The following is a 21,324-nucleotide window of genomic DNA, read 5'->3' on the forward strand; positions in this document are numbered from 1 at the left end:
TAATAGGAAAGGAGGTTTAGTTCTTATATACAAGAAGGCTTATTTCTTATGGTGGGGCGGGGCTTCACAGAAAGAAATGAAAACCCCAAAGATATCCAGGTTCTTATATACCATTTAACAAAGGGTGATGTAGAGACCAAACAAAGAAAAAGGGAGGTGAGGGTACATTTTAGGAAGATGATTAAGCATACATGGTAAATAAGGATAAGGTTTGTTATGTCTCAAGTCATTTGAGGTGGTAAGAATTATCTCAAGAGACTCACAGAAGACTAAATTTACAAAGGGAAGTTTCCTTTACAAAAGAGAAATATATACCCTGCTTTAGGCAGAAAGGGAGAAGGCAGAAGCCCCACCTGTGTTTGCTGTTTCTTAATTGTTTTTAACTCAAAATAATCCTTATCCAACATGGCACTTTTGGGGTGGCACAGTTAGATCCCCTTCGTGATGCAAAGCCGAATAGCATGCTGACCTTATCCACAAAGAACTTATACAAAAATGAAGTCAATAAATTCTCCTAGATTTTATATTCTAGGGGAAAGGAGGGGAGGGGGAATCACCCATAAGGCACTATATTTCAGTTGTGAGGCATTCACTGTGGTTTAATCAGAATAATACCCAAATTTAGTTTACATAGGAATGCTTCATTATCCCATCCCGAAAAATATGTTGCGTAGTAAGTTTAATCCTTTTCCAAAAATGGGCTGACTAATCTTTGGATGACAGGACCTATGAATCCATAATTTTTAATGGGAAGGATAATAAGGTATTCCCTGGGCATCTGAATATCCCAACCAATTTCCCCAAACATCCCTGAAACACTCTTAGGTGTCTATATAACAATGCATCAAGGATTCCTGCATACTACAAAACACTTCCAACACCAATTACCTAATTATTTCACACTTAATGTACTCATTAGTGGGCACCTTTGCATGAAATATTTGATAATGTACAGAATCAGATATGAATTACATTTTTCCTTCTGCACTGCCATAAACATGAACTCTAGCCTAGATACACAATGAAATATGTTAAAGATACACAAAATTTCAAAAAAAAAAAAAAAGGCTCAGCAAAATAAAATAAACAAGACAATTATATTTGAATGGCTACTGCCTGAAGAATTACCTGAGGGAGGTTTGGTGGCAAGAGACAGAAGTTGTTCTATAGCCACTGCTGCTTCCTGGAGGTGAGAGAAGGTGCGTAAGGAATGCATGCTTCATCACGTGAGCTTTTCTCCCAAGGCACCCCTCTTCTAGACTTCTTGGACTCACCCAATTTCCTCCTAGGCTTTTCCACTACTTAAAAGACATTTCACTTAATAATATAGGGAAGATGAGAGTAATAATGCACCATACGTTTCATCACCGTGCAACCCTGATTCCACTGAAAGAACAGATGAAAGGAGTTTTGCTCAGACCCCAGGACAACTTCAAGTTTTGCTGGCTTGTATGTGGAATGATTACAGCACGTTGTAATTTAGATAATGAACTTCTTAATGCAGGAAGTTCTTAGGTCAGGAAATAGGAGTTGGTGAAATTGAAACCAATTTATTAAATAAAGAAAAGCAGATACAGCCAAGTACTTAGAAGCTAGAACACTCAATTTTTAAGGTTTGGGATAAAACAGCATGGGAGCTATAATTCTTCACTTTTTGCACTGTACCATCACTCTTAATACTTTGTTTTAAGCCCCTTAAGTTGTTTAGAAGAGATGCAACAGATATCTGGAAAAACTGGCTTAACCTTTACTTCTGAACTTTTGCTCAAGATTTAGCTATAAACATAAACATTTGATTGCATAAACTGGTAACAGTTCACATACTGGACAAGGCTTATATTTAACTGTGTAACACCATATTTTGCAGTCCTCTGGGACCAGCCTCCCCTCACCCCCTACAAAGAAAATCTGTGCCTCCTTCCAATTTGGGTAGCTCTATAAATCTCGTGCCTCTGGCTGTCCCCTTGGCCATAGGAGGTCCATGACCAAAGCCCAGGAGATTGGAGTAAAACTTGGTAATTCTAGAAATTGGTCCATGAATGAGCAACTGCCCAAAGATTAGCCTTTCTAGACACTTCTCTTCCAAAGATTCCCCAAACTGAAAGTAGAGAGAAAAGGCCTCTGTCCTTTGCCATTGCTAAGCCTTCCCCAGGGATTGCTCTGTAACTCTGGACCTGCCTATGGCCATCTCCATTCAAGAAGCCATCTGAAGTGACAGAGAGTGAGTGACAAAATAAGAGGTGAAAACTTAAGGCAGAGAAATGGAAAAATAGTCCTGATACTAGATCTAGGTGACCCTGAAGCTAACCCTACTTCTTCTTTCCTTACATTAAGGGCCACTAAATTCCCCTTTTTGGATGATGTTTTTGAGATCAGTTTCTGTCACTACAGTGAAATATGTTGGTTAAGCAAACTACAGTATATTCATAAACTCAAAATTGTATGGCCATTAAAATGATCTTACCAAAGTATAATTTCCAATAAAAATTAAATGAATGGATAGCACACAAAGATGATCTGATATATTAAGTGGAAAAAAAAAAAAAACACTAGAAACAAAACAATATTCATGGGGCACATGGGGAGCTCAGTCATTAAGCGTCTGCCTTCAGCTCAGGTCATGATCCCAGCTCCTGGGATGGAGCCCTGCACAGGGTTCCCTGTTCGGGGGGAAGCCTGCTTCTCCCTCTCCTGCTCCCCATGCTTGTGCTCTCTCTCTCGATGTGTCTCTGTCAAATAAATAAATAAATAAAATCTTTAAAAATATATATTCATAGCATCAACTAATTATGTTAAAAATAGATGGATGGAGAAAACACTGTAATGATGGCCTTTTTTCCTGGGTGATGGGACATGCAATTTTTAAAAATAATTTTCCATATTTCACAATTTTTCCTTCTATAAGAAAATGATACTAGAAAGCAAGCCTTTGGTCTGATCTTTTTACAAGTCTATGTACAAATTAAAACATAATCACCCACCGATACACTTTGAATTTTACCATGCCCCTTTATTTCAAAATAAGTCTCCTTGACAGATCATCCCTTTTCTTTTTCAAGCACTGGGACTTTAAAAGATGACATTTATAAGGATGGTAAGTAATTATCAACTTCTGCCTGCAGTTCCTGGCATTTGGGCTAGTGTAGCAACACACAAAAGATCTAAATGTAGTCACTCTGTAACTTTCTAATTATTTTTCTCCATAGTAACCCATATAAAATACGAAAAATATGTTTATTCAAGTTTTTTTTCCGTTCTTTTTCATAACTAGTTCAAAGAGCCATAAGTGTGTTTTATACCTTCCTAAAAATTTCACCCTTTAGATGGGGTTCATTTTAACACTGAAGTCTAGGGCTTTACACCAATAACCTGACTCTATTACTGCATTCCTGCTGAAAAGCACTAATGGCTTAAAATGTTTCTTTCTTGAAATTTTTTTTCTCATGAAAATGACTCTGAAAGCTTTGGAAGGTGTTTTAAAATAATGTCATAAGAAAAGTCAGACTTTTATTAGACTGCAGACCACAGAAGAATCCCATGGAATTTTTTTCTAATATAATTTAGCCCCTACATTCAAGACCTTAGGAGCTGGAGTATGGTTTAATAGGTAGACTTAGAGTCTTCTTTGCCTCTGAAATCCTCCTTTCATCAAAACGATGGCTACAATTAATATTTATGATTTTGCCTTTCACCTTGAAGGACTTCACGAACTGTTGTTAGCACAGGACTCATGACACTCACTAATGAAGTATTGTTCAGTCAAGTAAAATAGAGAAATGTATAATCATCTCAAGTTTACTCCACAGTAATGCGGCTAAAGAAAGGGGTTGGGTGGTGATGACCAGTTCAACTCCCCATCACCAGAAGAATGACTCAGAAATGGAAATCAGTCAGTCCATACCGATTCCTCAAAGCTGCCTAGCAAAATCACGTTTTTTCCTTATGAACCACTATTAGGTCATACAAGCATAGGCAAATTACAGTCCTAGAGCCACTGGCCACAATTTTATACACTACCTCTCTCTTACCCTTTCCCCACTCTATACCCCCCTCTGAATGATTTTTACATTTTTATTTATTTAATTTATTTTTTAAAAGATTTTATTTGTCTATGTGACACACACAGAGAGAGGCATAGAGCACAAGCAGGGGGAGGGGGAGGGAACAGAAGAGGGAGAGGTAGAAGTAGGGTCCCCCTGAGCAGGGACCCTGATGCCCAGCTCCATCCCAGGACCTCAGGATCATGGCCTGAGCCAAAGGCAGACACTTAACCAACTGAGCCACCCAGGCACCTGATTTTTACATTTTTAAAGGATTCTCTTTTAAAACAAGGAAGGGAGGGAGGGAGGGAAGGAGGGAGAGTATGTGACAGGGACTGTATGTGGCCTGCAAAAACCAAAGTATTATGGCTACTGCAGAAGCGTATTTCAGGTATAACTGAATTTTTTTTAGAGTCAGCACATTGCTCTGAACTGAGGAGATACAGACTCACCAAAGACCAAGTTCACAGACCACCATGCATATATGAACACTATCATACACATGATATTCATCAGCACCTGCGATGGTCAGCACCCCTGTTGGACTATGGCACCACTCAACAGCCCTGCAGAGGAAGGCAAAAAAAGAACAGAAACCTAGCCTTTGGTTTGCATCTAGGGAGACCCACAGACAAGACTGGGCCTCTGCGCCTGTTCAAGCCGTAACTGAGCCAAACAGAAAGCCAACGAAGTATCAGCATGCCTATCCAGCTGTACACTTTTTGTCTAGCCTTTTAGCTAGTTTTATCAGGTATTTACCTGATAGCTATTCATAAGCCCTGCCTATCCTTACCAACAATGAAAACAACATTAGTTTCCTAATATATTAGTAACAAATGTTGTTTTTTGCATAAGGCATTGAGCTAAATGTTCTATATACAAATGTCCTTTCAGCTTCCAGTAAGACAGACATTGCTATCCTCAGTTTACGAAGACTCTTAGTGGCACAGCCCACATAACGGAAACCACGTGAAATAAGTTTAGTGAGTCTCATGGGAACAGTCTCTGATTCATGTCAATCTTCCTGCCAAGTTCGTTGGATGCAGATCCCACGTGACTGATTTTTCCATCCGGAATCCAGAATCCTATTAGAAACTGAACGCGATAAAGTTTAGAAATTGTTCTTTGTTCTTTGTTATCCCTAACTTTGGAAGGGACAATTAAAGAAACTACTTAACCACAAAAATGTACCCCGGGGGTGAAGATGCCAGTTGCATCATGATGTAAAGACTTTTCCTCTTCTAACCCCCCACTGGAAAACTGAGCCCCTGGCAAAAGGTGACTAGAAGTCAGAGGAAACTAAATGAAACACAGGGCCACAACCAAGTCACAGGGGCTACTCATATACTTTGAAAAGGGACCTAAGACCAGTAGTTTGTAGATAGGAATGAATATCCACAGCGTCTCCTGGTTTCTGTTGTTTCTCCTGTACAGAAACACGTCAACCTTTATACCTGTTTGTCCTGCGTCTGAACAGCACTCAGCATTTTCAATATGTGGCCCATTTCTCATTGTGGCATGTTAAGTCAGTCTTTGTGCTTCTCCATGCATGTGGTACGCTGCCCAAATAGGGCATCTACTATGGTGTTTGGCCTGCTCTTATTTGACTTCCTACTGGACAGCTTTTCCTTTTTTATGGGGACTTCATACAGAGATAAGAACTTCTTCAGTGACATGGGAGATGTGGGGGTTAGCTCCCAAATCCCTGCTTCATCCATAGTGTAGCTGTCCAGGGAAAGGAAGAGTAATAGCCTGAATTCCTGACTTGTAGAATTAAAGCTGCATGACTCAAGAAAAAACAAATTCTCAAAGGGAAAGAGATCTCCCCAACCCTCTTTTCTAGACATGAAGTTGGTTCAAAGAAAACATCTAAAACAGGCAAAGCTTGCTTTGACAGCCATATATCATTCTTGCCGCAAGCCGGTCCCACTTCCCGAGTATGAGAGTATGAAGCCTCCTCACCCCATCACTGCCCTCAGTGGTACGCTCTCCCAGCATTGCATTCCCTCTCCCACCAGCCCACAGCTCCTTAAAAATAGGAACTGAGTCTTACCCACCTACCGCATAATACCTCAGTCATCAGCACATACTAAAATGGATTTCCACTTCTACTGTCCAACAATCAAAACTGCTGCTCCTTCAGTGGTGATAGGTCATGCACCTAGATACAATGAAAGGTGAGGAGAGTAAACTTATTAAATCCATTTTGTACTAGAAATGGAGGTAACACTATAAAATCATTTTCTTATTTGATCCTCTTTCATTTCCACATTTTATTATGGAAAATTTTTAAAGAGAGACATTTATTCATTTGAGAGAGGGAGAAAGTGGGTGCACACATGAGCAGGGGGAGGGGCAGCGGGAAAGTGAGAAAGAATCTCAAGCCAATTCCACACTGAGTGCAGAGCCCAAGGTGGGGCTTGATAACACCACCTGGGGCTCTATCCCATGACCCTGAGATCATGATCTGAACTGAAACCAAGAGTCAGTTGCTTAGCCAACTGAGTCACCCAGCCACCTCTATTACAGAAATTTTTAAACACACAAAGAAGTAAAGAAAATAGCATAACAAAACTACCATACCTAATACCTAACCTCTTACCAACCACTAACTTCTGTCCAGTACTGTTTATCAGTATCTCTTATACTTCCCCACTCTCCTTCATGGCAGCTTATTTAAAACAAAATCCTAGGGGCAACTGGGTGGCTCAGTAGGTTAAGCAGCTGTCTTCTGCTCAGGTCACAATATTCAGGTCCTGGGATTGAGCCCCTGTTGGGATCCCTGCCAGACAGGGAGCCTACTTTTCCTTCTGCCTCTCCCCCTTCCCAACTCTACACCCCCTGCTTGTGCTCTCTCTCAAATAAATAAATAAACTCTTAAACAAAAACAAAATCCTAGATATTACATCATCTCATTGATATCTAATTATCTCCCTCTTTTTTTTTTTTACAGAAAGCATATATTTGTAAGTTAAGTATGAAACTGCTTCTTTCATTCCAGCTGTTAAGAACTTCTAAATATAAATATTATCTCCAGTTTTTCTTCATTCATGAAGGACTAAGATATAAAATACGATCTGAAGAAAAACCCGAGTATTCTAAGATATAAAATAAATACAATCAACTTACATGTAATCATCTAACAGAGGGATAAAGATTTTGCTTGTATGTAACTACTTAAATCTGAGACATTTCACATTACTTTTCCCTTTACCACATAAGTTTAAGGCTATCATACAAATATGTTTATTTTCAAGAGAAGGAAAGAAAGATAAACATTACAAAATGGATAACAAGATGAATTAAACTATATTTTATATACAAAGTTCTGATTTTGTATGTAATGCTGTATTTTAATCTTTCATTTTAACCATCATGTGAAGAATCTGTCCACTGAATTATTACATTACATGGTGATGAATGCAATATTTAATCCAAAGAGACAAAAATAAAAGGGTACGGAGCAATAGTCTTTTCAATGTTAGAGATTTTAAAATATTTTCACATGCTTAATCAGATAAACCCAATTAAATTCTTTTTATCTACATTTTTATATCATTTTATATGCCATTTTTATATTTACTATTCCTTAAACTTTAAAAGTTATTTTTAAAGGCCAATAGCTGAATATTATTAACATGTTATATTTCAAATCATAAATACCTCTTAACCACTTGTATCTACTCCCTAATTTTTTTTAGAGATTTTATTTATTTATTTGACAGACAGAGATCACAAATAGGCAGAGAGGCAGGCAGAGAGGTGGCAGGGAGGCAGCTCCCTGCTGAACGGAGAGTGGGATTCAGGGCTGGATCCCAGGACCCTGGGATCATGACCTGAGCCCAAGGCAGAGGCTTTAACCCACTGAGCCACCCAGGCGCCCCGCCCTAATTTTTTAGGAAAGGTTTTATCATCCTGATTTTGCAAAAGATGAAAGATTCTGGGGTGAGTAAATCACTTATCATCGTGTAACCATGAGGTGGTGGAAACAGATTTGAACCCAGTTTGAATCAGGTAAAAAATTCCATTCTTCTACATGATGATGACTCCCCAACTTTCCACAAGACAACTGCTTTCTTAAAATATGATATTCTCTACTCTAAATAAATCTCTAACTTGGGGTATCTTTCTCTCCTAGGTCAGTTCCTTTAACCCCACTCACTTCTGAACCCATCAGTTTCTCAGAAACTCCAAGTTTTTCTCTAAGAACAGCAGCTTGGCAGGTGAAAGAGCTCAGACAGCTGCAGAGGTGGTCAGCATTATCAGTATTTCCTGTACCTCCACACATCTGAAAGTAGGAGGGAAAAAACTTCACTAAATGGCTATACCTAAAGGAGATTCCAGACAATAGGATTCATAGTCAAAACTATAATTTAAGCAAACATCAAAGCTGAAAGCCCTAGAGAGGGAAAACTCATCACACACACAAAAAAACTAAGTTCTTCTAAAGATTACATTTATTTATGCATCTAATCTGATGTCTACTACCTCAGAGCGCCTGCTCCATGATTGCATCACAAATCCCAGACTGGCCTGAAGGCCGAAAACAACCCAAATCTATCAACAGTAGAATGGATTGAAACGTATGGCATATTTGTAGTGTGGAACATTATACAACTATCCACGCTAAAATGAATGAATCTTACATAATGTTGAGTAAAAACAGCAAGTCAGAAGAATAAGTCATTATGATTTTCTTGAGAGAAAGCTCAAAGCAGGCAAAACTAAACAATGGTGGAATAAGAGAGAAAAGAAATGAGAGGATGACCATACAGTTAGAATGGTTACACCTCTGTGGCAGGAAGAGGATTGGAATTCTGTGGAGACACATGGGACGGGGCTGGGGGATGATTTTCAGGTGTTGGGAAGGTTCTGTTTCCTGAGTTAGATGGCACTTACATAGAAATCCAATTTTTAACCACCTATTAACACATACATATATACTGTTCTCTTTTATGAAAGTATTGCATATTTCACGATGTAAAATGTTTAATTTTCTAAATTGCAGGACAGTTTTCCTGTAATTTGATTATATAGAGGAAAGAAAAGAAGGAAGTAACTAAAACAGTTCCCCAAGGCCAAGATAAAGAATGCTGCCTCTGTTCTCTGCTTTAGATTCTAAGTAGCACCGGGGCCCCTGGTTGCGATTCTTAACCTATGGTGGATGTTAAATAAATATTTGATGATGTTGAGGGCTTAAGTAATAACTTATGTAAACATCAGGAGCTGTTGCCCAGGATGTATTCTCATTGGCACAATTTAAATTGACCAGAGGGATCTTATGGCGGTGCTGGTGCTATGAGACTAACTATAGAATAAAAGAAAGTCTCATTAACTTGTCAAGCTGACAGGGTTTGCAAGCTTGTTTTGTTGTGGTAATACCACTGTTTGCAAAATGAGCATTCTTATAGAGTCAGTAGATCTGTAAATTAGCACAACATATAAGAAGGGCAATTTGGCGATATTTGGCAAAAAGCTTTTAAAATAATACCTTTGGACTCAGCAGTTCCACTTCTAAGAATTACTCTTAAAGAAGTAGCCACGGAGTTCAAATGCAAAGATTAAAGCTATAAGGGTCTTGGGGACAGCTTTGCTTGGAAAAGCAAAAAAATGAGAAGCAACATAAATGTTCAATGACATGGGAGTTGTGCAGCAGACTGTGGTCCCCACCTCCCTTTGGTGGAATTTCATGCAGCCGTTAAAACTGGTGTGGTGGAGGACTATTTTACAACATGAAGATATGTCCATAAATGTACTGTTATTTTTCAAATCTAATAACAAAGCTCTATGTATAATTTAATATAGAAAGACAGACAAATGGAGAGATAGAACCAAACCACGCCAAGATTTAACAGCTTAAAACAACTAGCTTGTTTTCTCTTTCTTTTCCACAAGTTGCCTGAGATGACTGGCTAAGACCAACAGTTCTTACGTTAACCTCTTCTTGGAGACTCCTGTAGGCTGACCAATTCATCCCACTTTGCTCAGGGGACTTTGTTGGTTTTAGCACTGACAGTCCTATATCCAGGAAACTCCCCTCAGTCCTGGGAAAATTGAGGTAGTTAGTCTCAAACTAGCAGCCATGAATGTATACCTAAAATGATGACAGGAGTCTAGACGCTAGGCTTATGGGTGAAATATAATTTATTTTATTTTACTTTTCTACATCTTGTACATTCTATCATATGCTTCTAAAACAGAAAAAAAATTGTAACTAAAACTTCATTATCTAGAATTCCAATAATTTGTAACTGAGTTCAACAGCAGACTGAAGCTTACATTTGTACCACATATAAAGAAATTGAGTGCTATAAATGAAATTGTCTGGAAGATGCTTAAGGCCTTACAGTCTGGGTCAGTAGTTCCCAGTCTTGTTTCCAACCCCACCCAACTATAGGTGTAACACCCCCATTAGTAACCGCCATCCACCAGGCAGTGATTCTAAACTAGGTGCAGAGGATGGAGGACTCTCAGGTTAAAAAAGCAAGTCTCGGGGCACCCGGGTAGCTCAGTGGGTTGAGGCGTCTGCCTTCAGCTCAGGTCATGATCCCGGAGCCTGGGATTGAGCCCCGCATCGGGTTCTCTGCTCGGCGGGGAGCCTGCTTCCCCCTCTCTCTGCCTGCTTCTCTGCCTACTTGTGATCTCCATCTGTCAAATAAATAAATAAAAAACTTTAAGAAAAGTAAGTCTCATGTGTTTGGGCTCATATCTGTTTAAGAGTAATTAAAACATTGTTTTATTGTTAGGTTTATCTATTTTTTAAATATATCTAAAAATATCTAAAATAAGTTGTACTCCTTTATATAGGAGTTATTCTTTCTTGGTTTAAATTTATGAAATTTTACGCTATTTACTATATCAGCACATTCACTCTAAGACTTCATGTCCATAAAACAAGTCAATTAAAGAATAATATAATGTTTTAGGTACGTGGGCTGACCGTGGTAGGGACTTCAGATCTTTTATATAGTCTAGCTTACTTGTTATATACATTCTTCTTTCACCAGTTTGAAATTATCCCGTTTTCCCTCTTCATTAGTTGAACAACCACAGGCTAGACTGATTTCCTTTCTATAATGAGTGTTCTTATAAGTTTAATCAGTCCAACGTGTTGATGACATAGTGAAGTGCAGAAATTAAGATAATAAACTGAGCTAACCTCATCCTCTCTTAGCAAACAACTTCAGCCTTGTTTTTCTCCTTCCCTCTGAATTGTATGCACACACATAGACAGGCATGATTTTGTTCTCTGGGAATTTGATTTTCTGCATAAAACATTTCTTCCATCAGGCATTCCCTAGTGCTTTAAGAGAAAGGCAATAAAAGGTGAATGAGGGGGGCGCCTGGGTGGCTCAGTGGGTTAAGCCGCTGTCTTCAGCTCAGGTCATGATCTCAGGGTCCTGGGATCGAGCCCCGCATCGGGCTCTCTGCTCAGCAGGGAGCCTGCTTCCTCCTCTCTCTGCCTGCCTCTCTGCCTACTTGTAATCTCTCTCTGTCAAATAAATAAATAAAAACTTTAAAAAAAAAAAAAAAGGTGAATGAGGTACTATGATGGAGCTGAGGAGGGAAGTCACCAGAATATTCTGGTCCTACCAGTGAACTAATCATTTCACAGCATGTGATGCTTTGATGTTCGTCTGGAATCGGCTATTTCTCTTTCTAAGCCACCAACTCTCCATATTGTACACCAATAATTTAAAAAACTAACAGCAACATTGTTCCTTACTGACAAGAGTGTGTGTGAGTTACTCGTGTGGCAAAGATACATTTGACTTTATAAAATGGAATAGTCTCTGCTCCAAGATTCGTGGAAGAATTTCATTCCTGACACACTGTTTGCATCAGTGGGGTTAGTATCCTTAGCCTGGGCAATTGAAGGTGAAATTAGAAAAAGATTATTTTAAGCAGCATTTGACCCTCCTTCCTTTATTCTATGCTACCATGTCTTACAGATTTGATTTCCACTAAGACAGAAAACTGGCCCTAGCCCTAGGAGCAAACAGAGGAACTCTTACCTCGTTCCATGTGGGCTTTGGCAGGACAGTCTGGATCTGCTCAGGCTTGGCCCCTCAGCATCCTAAGGTCTCTGGGATTGGAATCCCTTACTGTGTGCTTAGACTGTAATTAGGTCCAAACTAGGGGGAACCAATACTTTCAAAAGCGAGGAGGACCTTCTTTTTGTTTCACAAGAACCTTCTGATTAGCTACCAGTGGATTAGCCTCATCCCTTTTCAGGTGGTAGGTTGCACAATGGAGGGGAGTGGGGGTTGAGTCCTAAAACACTGAGCCATTTTATAAAGCTTATCTCATATGCCCTTAAACTTTGCATAATGCCTGGGAATCCCAAGTAAGTAGGACAAGCACAATCTGTGAAGGGTCACACAAAATCGGTGGGGAGACAACCAAGAACAAAGAAGAATGACTAAAACATTGGTTTGCCTATAAGAGACTTTCAAAACACTTTTTTTTTTTTTGAGCTTCCATATCTTGAGATATTTCAAGATACGAAGGTGCCTTTTGTATAACCTCATATATTCTTAGAGTTGGGAAAAAAAAAAAAAAATCTCAGAGGTCACCTAAATAAGTATTTCACAAATAGTGGTACACACCAGAAGCACCTAGATGAGCTTGGTCAAAATACAGACGGTCCGGGGCCAGGAAATCTGTATTTTGGACAAGCTTCCTGGACAATTCTGTGGCACCCCAACATCTGAGATGCACTGAATCTTGTCTCAGTTCCTATCTCCCATGGGTGTTTTCATAGTTAATGACAGACCATTCATGGTTGGCTCTAACAAAAAACTTCAAAAAACTTCAAATAATGTGCAATAATATGAGAGATAAAATCTTAAAAAAAAATTACATCAAAGAGTTGGTAAAGAATAGAAGTGTCTGAAATACGCTAGTTTGCAGAATATGCCTTTCCTGCTATGTAGATACCAAATGTCTTCATAGGCCCTTCTTGATGACTAAACAAATAGAAAATTGTTATTTAAGTAAATAGGAAATGTATGACTTGTTTTCAGTTTTATTTTTATTTTCAAGGCAAATCTGTTGTCACATGAGAACTTCTTCCCTGATTAGGTTTGCTAAGCATGCCATACTTGGATAACTAAAAGGATTTACGAAAATCACTTAGGCTTTTATTTACCACAATGCTTTTAATCAATTTGAGTTTTCCAAGTTATGTAAATTACCTAACCCTAGAAACTTGAACAATTTGATAATTTTTCAATTATCCTTCCCACCTGTGGATAATGGTTAGCATTTCACCTTTTATTCTGATAGATTTATGTCATTCAACTGGATATGGACTTTGACTATCCTAAGCCTTTTATTAATTCTGAAAATTATGACATTTAAATTGTTATGTAAATGAGTAATCATTTATTTTAATAAGTGTGAATTTAAACACATGAAACAAGTGCAGGGGTTTGGTAGTTCTTACTTGTTGATCTGACGACAGTTAGTCATTTCAGCAGGGAGCCCATCTGTGAATCTACGAGCTGAAAGTTTTCTTTGCCATTTATGCTCACTGGCTGCCATTCACTCATTTCAAACACCAGCATCTCCTCCCCCCAACACACACACCAGTTGTAATGCTGCCTTGTCAGTGTTCAGAAGCCATAGACATACACTGAGGAGATGATTGTGCTTAGAAAATGCTGACACCCAACTAACTCTTCTTTTGACAAACTATAAAAGATCCTCATTAGTTTTGTTGCTTTCATTTGGAAGAAATGCAGTAAAACCTCACATGAGACCCATACCTGGCCTTTCCAGGGATTCAGTTGTATTGCAGATCAAATCACGTCCCCCAAGTACTCAGTGGTGTAAAGTGAGCTCTCTCATTGTGACACTAAAAGCCAGTAATAGGGGTGTTTTCGCATCTCTGGACAATGGGTCACAATGGGATTTCACTATCTCAGCACTAATCGCCTTAACACTGCAAGTCCTGGTTAAGCATAGGCTTAAAGCTGAAACTGATTTTCCTGACCATTAGCTCTTTGGGCTTGCCTTTTCAGCTGTGGACCAGGAGATCCTAGGTGCCTGCAAAAGAGCAATTTTTGTTTTGTTTTGTTTTGTTTTGTTTTGTTGTGATATCCACATAGGACACAGAGTCTATTAGCCCAGCCCCCTCAGTTTCTGCCACGACCAGGTCTTGCCTCCGTCAACCCATCTCCCATCCTCCTATGTAATAACCTACATAATGACAGCTGGCTATGATCAACTTAGCTCTGCTAATAGCTAAGCAAAAACCCAAACAGAGTTTGCTTTCCCTTAGTGGTGAATTGACTTTCTAAATGTGACCTTCTAGAGATGATGCTTCAGCTTCCAGTGTCTTGTGTGGAATGCTGACATGAAATTTAGACTCATGAGCCAAAGAGTAGGAAGAGAAGCACAAGGACAAGTCAGTAAGGGAGTAAAGAAAATACGAATTTAGCAGAGGTTTGTAATAACCCTCAGTTATAGCTCCTACCCTGGTGTTAGACCTCATACTACCCTGGCCAAGGGCAGATGTCTTCAGGGGTAAAAGTAACAGCTGAATAACAAGGCCTTTAAATAAACATAGTAGCCCTTATTTACAAGTTCAAATGCTGGCCTCCATGGTAGACTTCTCCACATCTGGAGAAGTTATTTCACCAATGCTACCATTGTCAAAACATTGTGGGTCTCCTCCTTTAGAATGGCTTTCAGAGTTTGCCTTTGGCCAAAACAGTATTATCCAAGCCACAACCCTCACTCACCAAATATCTTAGTTGTTTTTAAAAACAAAACCCACTAACAGAGGATAGAAATGTAATCTCATTTAGGATATTTGTTCCTTCACTCGATTATTTGTTCATTCATTTATTTAACCAGCAACTATGTACTAAGCATCTACCAATCACCACACATTGTACTGGGCACAAATCCATGAGAAAGTCCTCCCACAAGAAGAACACAGTGCAGTAGGAAAGACAGAAGTATATACAGCTAATTAAAATACAAGACGATACATGTTATATTCATGATATAAAATGAATGGTATTTATGGAACACAAAAGAGAGAGCAATCAATCATTCAGCTTGGGTGGTTAGGGAATGTTCACTGAGATGGTAAATCGAACATAATCTTGAAGGACTTAGTTCATAAGATTCAATAGGAAGAGAAGAATGACATAAAACAGTTCTAGGTCAAAGTAATAATATAAATAATTAAACCATAAAAATGCACAGAGGTAGGGGTCCAAAAAAATTCCCTGGGGGAAGAATAGTCTTTTCAACATATGGTGTGGAACAACTGAAAATTCACATGCAAAACATGATTTGGACCCTTAACTTCACACCGCACACAAAAAGTAACTCATTAAATACCTAAACGGAAGATCTAAAATCATAAAATTCTTAGAAGAAAACTCATAAGTAAATCTTTGTGACCTTGCATTAGGCGATGATTTCTTAGATATGACCAAAAAGCATAACCCATCAAAGAGAATATTGGCAAATTAGACTAAGTCAAAATGAAAAACATTTGTGCTTCAAAGGACACCATGAAGAAAGTGAGGAGGTAACCCACAGACAAGGGAGAAAATATTTGCAACTCATATACCTGATATACTTCTACTTAGAACATATAAAGAACTCTTACAACTTAACAATTTAAAAACAAACTACCCTATTTAAAAATAGGCAAAGGATTTAAGCAGGTATTTCTCTAAATACCTGAAGATAAGAAGATAAGTGAACGGCTAATGAGCACGCGAAAAGATGATCGCCATTACTTATTAGGCAAATGCACTTTACATGTAAGACTGCAATCATAAAAAACAAAAAGGAAAAAAAGACAATAATAAGTATTGGTGTAGACATGGAAAAATTGGAACCCTCATATATTATTAGTGGGGACGATTAAACGATGCAGATGCTTTGGAAAACACTGGTAATTCCTCAGGACGTTATACTTAGAGTTACCATATGACCAAGCCATTCTGCTCCTAGGTATAATCAAGAGAGATGAAAATACATATCCACACAAAGACTTGTACGCTAATGTTCATAGCAGCATTATTCATAAAAGTCAAAAAATAGAACTAATCCAAATGTTCAATTGATGAATGGATTAAAAAAATTGGTATCTCCATACAGTGGAACATTATTTGATCATAGGAGGGAATTACGTACAGATGCATGATCCTCGCTACATCAAAAAACATTACACAGAGTGAAGGAAGCCATACACATACACACATGTTGTATAATATCTTTTATTTTAATTTTTTTCAAAGATTGTATTTATTTGACAAAGAGAGAGAGAGATCACAAGTAGGCAGAGCAGCAGGCAGAGTGAGAGAGGGGGAAGCAGGCTCCCTGCTAAGCCCGATGTAGGGCTTGATCCCAGGACCCTGAGACCATGACCTGAGCCAAAGGCAGAGGCTTAACCTCCTGAGCCACCCAGGCACCCTATATCTTTTATTTTAAACATTCAGAATAAGCAGCTTTGTAGAGAAAAAAAGTAGATCAGTGGTTACCTAAGGCTAAGAAGTACGATGGAAGGGAGGGGGGAGATGGAAAGTAACTGCCGATGGGTACAAAGTTTCTCTTGGAGGTGATGGAAATGTTCTAAAATTGCATTATGGTGATGGATTCACAACCCTGCACATACACCATAAACCACTGAGTTCTATATGTTCAGTGGGTGATCTTAATGATGCCTGAGTATGTTTCATTAAAGCTTTTAAAAAACAAAGGCAGGACCATACAACTTATCATCCAAACGAGGACAGTTTTGAAAGCACTGAATATGTTAAACCAGACAGGACCTCAGGAAGCAGGTGTCAACCTAGACTTTCAGGCAAATGGGGATGTAGACTCCGTCTAGCTTCTAGCTTTTAATAACTGCCTGAAAACGGGATATATGAATATAATGAGAAGGAAAGTCTAGAGAAGTAATACAAGGTCAGACTGTGGAAAACTCTGAATGTCATGCTAAGGGATATTGTCAGGGGAAAAAGGATAACTCAGCAATAGCATGGAGAATTAACTGCAGGAATATAAAAACTGGGCATAAAACTAGTGAGATGTTTCCATAGCCAAGATTAAGAGATGGTAAACAGCTAAATTAGGACATGGGCTGTAGGGATGACAATAAATGGACAGATTTAGGAAATACTTTGGGTTAGAACGTCTAAAGGCATTTCCTAGAGGAAAGTTCCAAAAGCGAAAAAACAAAAAAAAAAAAGAATCTTCAGTAATAGCAGCAAACCTGATGTAAGTATAGAGTTTTCCAAAGTCATTCCTGTGGAAGAACACATTCTGTTCTGTTTCGTCTCCTACAAACCCAGCATATATGGTGGACCAGACCTACGCAGCCCAGGGCATACATCCTGGTTGTACCCACTGCTTTGTAGAACTGTTTTGTGTTTTCAAATCTGACCTGCACAGTTCAGATTTCTGCGAAGGATGCTGTTTTTGCCTGTCAGAGAAATGGAGGAAAGCAGGTAAACAGTGGTCCAAGTGAATCAACTGGGTTGGTTGGTTTGTTTTTGTTTTTGACTGGCAGTGGCTTATAAGTCAGCTGTCTCAAGCGATTTCAAAAAATATACTGCATGGGGGACACCTGGGTGGCTCAGTTGGTTAAGCAGCTGCCTTCGGCTCGGGTCATGATCCCAGCGTCCTGGGATTGAGTCCCACTTCGGGCTCCTTGCTCGGCAGGGAGCCTGCTTCTCCCTCTGCCTCTGCTGCCACTCTGCCTGCCTGTGCTGGCTTGCGCGCGCTCTCTCTCTCCCTCTCTCTCTCTCTGGCAAATAAATAAATAAAATCTTAAAAAAAAAAAAAAATATATATATATATATATATATATATACTGCATGGAATTATACACGAAGGTGGAAGTGGGAGAGGACTTCCACTGCTGTGGTTCTAGGTAATTTTTTAAAACTGTATTTTTATAAAACTAACCAGGCTTAAAAATTAAATGATTTCATGATAATGTCAACTAAGTTTTGTCACCCTTATCCAGTTTCAATAGCTTTCCTTAAATAAATTTTAGCTATGTGCTCATGTATGTGGCTTGGACAAACTTAAGGCATGCCTTAAATCAAATCCTCTGAGCCCATATTAATTGAAAACCAGAGGATATGAGAAAAAAATTATTAACTACTCCCATGGTAGATAGGGATCATGGGCTAGAGAACTGGAAAGAAATGGACTCAGAAGAAAAACCAGTGAACCAAATCATCTCCCTGCTTCTAACCTCAGGGCGATGGAATGAAATCTTTGCCCCAGGGGCTCATAAACTCATTTGCCTAAATTAGAAAGTTTAGACTCTATTCCCAGAGGAAAAAAGAAAAAAGAAAAAAAAAAAAACCACAAAGGGAGTTAAAATAAGGAAGGTAAAAAACAAAACAACTGTGATTTTAATCCCAAAATACAAACAAGGGGATGGGACAGACTGAGGATGCAGTGAACATGATGCCCGGACTCCCCCAAGGTCATGGCCCTCTCTTATAGCTGGAGTTTCAGACAGTATGCAGCATCTTGCATTAGATAAACAACAGAGGATTAATCACATAAGATGCTCCAATGGTTGTGTACGATTTATGGATGTTTGAAAGGGCCCGCAAAATAAATTTTCAGAAATCTGAGCTAAAGATGTATTTCACTGTTACCAATCGAAGGAATGAGAAGAGTGTGTGGATAAGGGATGGTGGCCAGCTGTTTTTCATCTCCACGGAGAAAACAGGCAGAATTTGTATTTAAATACTAGGATTTGACCAAAAAAAAAAAAAAAAAAAAAAACAACTTTACATCCAGGATATGCCATCTAACCCTGAAAGGGTACATGAAAGACATTGCTACTCTCCATCAGAAAGTCTTAAAAAGACAAATGTATTTGATTGCTGGCTGGGTCATCTCAGAAGGGAAGAGCATATGGAACAACGAGTGAGTCTCTCATACAGAAGTAGTGATTCACTTACAAAGTGGCTCTCACTTGAAGCCCATTTGGGATGTGGTTTTCTATTATCTGGTTACTCTGAAACTAGCAACCAACCAGCTTTGTGATGAAAAAACAAAAATTAGAGTTCTGCTTTTTTTACGCTAACTTTCAGATAATTACTATGATTAAAACCCTTAATGTGTTTTTCTATTAAAATCAATAAAATGACACCAAAACATATTTAGGAAAATAAACAGGGGCACTGCCCAAAGAATACTTTGGGGGAAAAAGTTGGCTGTGGGAGACTGAGCCGGTATATTAATGATTCAGGAGTGGATATATAAATCAAGACGATAAAAGAAAAACTGGAAAGTTTTTGTCCAGTTATTTGTAAGAATGTAATATATGGCAAAGTAAACTCCTCACAGAAGGAAGAAAGGAAGGATTTTTAAAAATAGTGTTGGAAAAAAATAATAAAATAATAAAAATAAAAATACTGTTGGAATAGATAGATAAATAGATAGCAAGTAAGGAAAAAGTCATTTAGACCCATACCTTCTCCCACATAAAATAATCTTTAGATGAATTTATACATTCATTCAACAAACACGGAGGGCCAGTTTTATACTGGATATGCAAATATGAAACACTCAGTTCCTATTCTTAAGGTGTTTGCAATATAATGGAGATACAGGGAACTAAACAGAAAATTCCCAAACAACATGACAGGTAGAGGAAAGTTCAAATTGCCCATTCCACTGAGGTTGGAAGGATAAATAGAGATTAGACAGGCAATAGTAAAGCGGCATTTAAGAGGATAGATGATTCTAACTTTCCAAGTCCTCCGGGAGTTGAGTACAAAGTGTGTGTGTGTTGAGAAGGGTAGATAATGAAACAGGAAGAGAGGAGGGGACACCGCAGGAAACTGAAACCAAGGGGAGAGTCCGCAAACAGATCACCAAGGGCCTTTAAGTATATCTTCAAACTTAGGGGGCTACATGTAAGGATTGTAAGATAAGAAAGTGGCACAATCAGATCTACGCGGTTTAGAGAGCTCACTTCACAGCCAAGTGGCAGAAGTTTTCAGCAGAAGACAAGCCATTTGCCACAAGATCCACTGGAAGGTGACAGTCAAGGGGGAAAGGAGGAGAGCCTGAATTAAAGCAGGAGGGCAGGGAGGGAGAAGGAGGGTGGAGTTATTTAGAGAGCAAACTTGATAAGCCTGAATTACTGCATCTCTAGCATTTTGATCTGAGCTGGATGGAGGTCTGGCTCGTCAGGAAAGAGAATTCAGGTGGGAGGTAGTTTGGGGGAGTGAAAAGCAATAAATGCAATTTGGGACCCTCTGAGTTTGAAAAGCTTGTGGGACAGACATCCAAGGTGAAAGGTCCATTTACAAAATTTGTTTTTGTGCATTTAAGACTCATCAATAATATGAGTGGTAGTGATTTATACATTCTAGTCATTTAAATACAAATACATAATGAATACCTACTAAGTTCTGAGCTCTGTTCTAGACTCTGGGGATAGAGCAAAAACCAAAACAGACAAGACCCCTGCTCCCACAGGTCCCACATCATCTGAGTGGGGACAAGGGTGGGGAGACATACAATAATTAGTTATATATGTTAGTTGTATAATATCTGTGAAGAAAAATAAACTAGGAGACTAGGGAGTGACTGCATACAAGTACAGGGCTGGGACAGGTAGGACTAGGACATGTAAGGCAAGTGAGGTACCACTTAGGGTACCAAATATTAAGAGGCACACATTCTCAGTTACTGACTCTGAACTTGCCTTCTTAAATTTTGTGTCCCACATACTTTGCTTGCCTCAACCTATTCCCAGCCCTAACTGGGTATCTGCTATTTTCTACTGATAACCACAGAAGCTTTATTCAAAAGGTGACATTTGACTACCCAACTTTAAAAAAAAAAAAAGCCAGGCATCCCCATATCTGAGGAAATAACATTCTAAGCAGAGAAAAGAGTGTGTGCAAAGGTCTTGAGGCAAGAGGGTACCTAGCATGTTCAAGAAAGGTCTCCCAGAAATCTCACTGTGGGAGAATATACAGAAGAGATGAGAACCAAAGACAAAAAAAGAGCACAATAAGGGATAAGTGAAGGGGGGAAAAGCCTGTAAAGAAAACTAAGGCGAGTTCAGAGAGGTAAGAGACCTGTCACTTCAGAGATCAGGGAAAATGCAACAGAAATACTTTATTCTTCGCAGTTAGTAATTTGACCTGCTTTTAAGGAAAACAATTTGTGCCTCGGAGATCTTTCCTAAACTAAGTCCACACCAGAATAGAGATTACAATATACATGTATAAATAATGGTCTTTCTGATATTGAAGTTCACCATGTC

This window comes from Mustela nivalis (assembly GCF_964662115.1).
Source record: "Mustela nivalis genome assembly, chromosome: 4".
NCBI classification, from domain to species: domain Eukaryota; kingdom Metazoa; phylum Chordata; class Mammalia; order Carnivora; family Mustelidae; genus Mustela; species Mustela nivalis.